This window comes from Triticum urartu, chromosome 3A (assembly GCF_056163025.1).
Source record: "Triticum urartu cultivar PI428250 chromosome 3A, HENAU_Tu73, whole genome shotgun sequence".
NCBI lineage: Eukaryota > Viridiplantae > Streptophyta > Magnoliopsida > Poales > Poaceae > Triticum > Triticum urartu.
In genome coordinates this window covers 698,780,249-698,783,074 of record NC_141875.1, presented here as the reverse complement: position 1 = coordinate 698,783,074, position 2,826 = coordinate 698,780,249, and positions in this window count along the sequence as shown.

Below are 2,826 nucleotides of genomic sequence, written 5' to 3'. Positions count from 1 at the left end.
TCATTGCAATACGGTCATTCATTTAAGTTAGAGAATAATGGTTATTCTGTTTACATGAATGATACCTTTCATGGTCATGCACCCTATGTGAATGGTTCATTGAATCTCGGTCGTGGTAATACACATGTTCACGCCAAAAGATGTAGAGTTAATAATGATAGTACCACTTTCTCGTGGCACTGCCGCTTAGGTCATATTGGCATAAGATGCATGAAGAAACTCCATGTCGATGGATGTTTGGAGTCACTTGATTTTGAATCGCTTGACACATGCGAGCCATGCCTCATGGGAAGGATGACTAAGACCCCGCTTTCAGGTACAATGAAACGGGCAAGTGACTTGTTGGAAATCATACATGCTGATGCATGTGATCCAATGAGAATTGAAGCGTGCGGTGGATATCGCTATTTTCTCATCTTCACTGACGATTTGAGTAGACATAGGTATATTTACTTAATGAAGCACAAGTCTGAAACATTTGAAAAGTTCAAGCGATTTCAGAGTGAAGTTAAGAATCATCATAACAAGAAGATCAAATTCCTACGATCTGATCAATGAGAATATCTGAGTTATGAGTTTGGCAATCATTTAAGACATTGTGGAATTGTTTCACAGTTGAAGCCACCTGGAACACCACTGAGTTATGATGTGTCCGGACATCGTAATTGAACCTTATGAGATATGGTGCGATCTATGATGTCTCTTATCAATCTACCGTTTTCATTTTGAGGTTATGCGTTAGAGACAGCTGCATTCACTTTAGATAGAACACCATCTAAGTCCGTTGAGACGGCGTCGTATGAACATTGGTTTGGCAAGAAACCAAAGTTGTCGTTTCTTAATGTTTGGGGCTGCCATGCTTAAGGCTTCAGCCGGAGAAGCTCGAACCCAAAGCAGACAAACACATCTTCATAGGATACCCAAAGGTGACAGTAGGGTATACCTTCTATCTCAGATCCGAGGGCAAATTGTTTGTCGCTAAGAACGGGTCCTTTCTTGAGAAGGAGTTTCTCTTGAAAGAATTGAGTGGGAGGAAGATAGAACTTGATGAGGTTGTCGAACCTTTACTTCAACCAGAGAGTGATGCAACACAGAAAGATGTTTTCTGTGGCGCCTACATCTGTTGAATAGGAAGTTAATGATAGTGATCATGAAGCTTCGGATCAAGTTGCTATCGAACCTCGTAGGTCGACAAGGATATGTACTACTCCTAAGTGGTACGGTAATCCTGTCTTAGATATCATGTTGTTAGACAACAATGAACCTACGAGATATGGAGAAGCGATGGTGGGCCTGTATTCCGACAAATGGTTAGAAGCCATGAAATCCGAAATAGGATCCATATATCAGAACAAAGTATGGACTTTGGTGGACTTGCTCGATGATCGGCAAGCCATTGAGATAAATGGATCTTTAAGAAGAACACGGACGTGGGCGGTAATGTTACCGTCTATGAAGCTCGACTTGTGGGAAAGAGTCTTTTCACAAGTTCAAGGAGTTGACTACGATGAGAATTTCTCACCCGTAGCGATGCTTAAGTCCGTCGGAATCATGATAGCATTAGCTGTATTTTTCGATTATGAAATCTTATAGATGGATGTCAAAACAAGTTTTCTTACCAGATTTCGTAAGAAAAGTTGTATGTGATACAATAAAAGGTTTTGTCGATCCTAAGGATGCTAAAAGGTATGCTGGCTCCAGCAATCCTTCTATGGACTAGAGCAAGCGTCTCGGAATTGGAATATATGTTTTGATGGAGTGATCAAAGATTTTAGGTTTATACAATGTTTGCTAGAAACTTGTATTTACAATAAAGTGAGTGGGAGCACTACAACATTTCTGATAAGTATATGTGGATGACATATTGTTGATCCGAAATAATGTAGAATTTCTGGAAAGCATAAATGGTTTGTTTGAAGAGTGATTTTCAAAGGAAGACCTGGATAAAGCTGCTTACATATTGGGCATCAAGATCTATAGAGATAGATCAAGACGCCTGATGATACTTTCAAAGAACGCACACCTTGACATGTTTTTGAAGGAGTTCAAAATAGATCAGTCAAAGAAGGGGTTCTTACCTGAGTTGTAAGGTGTGAAGTTGAGTAAGACTCAAAGATTGACCACGGCAAAAGAAAGAGGAAGGACGAAGGTTGTCCCCTATGATCTTGTCATAGGCTCTATACGGTATGCCATTCTGAGTACCACACCTGATGTGTGCCTTGCCACATGTCTGGCAAGAGGGTACAAAGGTGATCTAGGAGTAGATCACCAGATAGCGGTCAAAATTGTCCTTAGAGGAATAAGGAAATGTTTCTCGGTTATGGAGGTGATAAAGAGTTCGACATAAAGAGTTACGTCGATGCAAGCTTGACACCTATCTGGATAGCTCTGAGTAGAGATACCGGATACGTACAATGGAGCAATAATTTGGAATAGCTCCAAGTGGAACGTGGTAGCAGCGTATACGATATAAAGTTTTGCGAAATACATAGGGATCTGAATATGGCAAGACCCGTTGACTACAACCTCTCTCACAAGCATAACATGATCATACCCAGAACTCTTTGAGTGTTTATCACATAGTGATGTGAACTAGATCATTGAGTCTAGTAGACTCTTGGATGTTGGTCACATGGCGATGTGACCTGTGAGTGTTAATCACATGGTGATGTGAACTAGATTATTGACTCTAGTGCAAGTGGGAGACTGTTGGAAATATGCCCTAGAGGCAATAATAAATTGGTTATTATTATATTTCCTTGTTCATGATAATCGTTTATTATCCATGCTAGAATTGTATTGATAGGAAACTCAGATACATGTGTG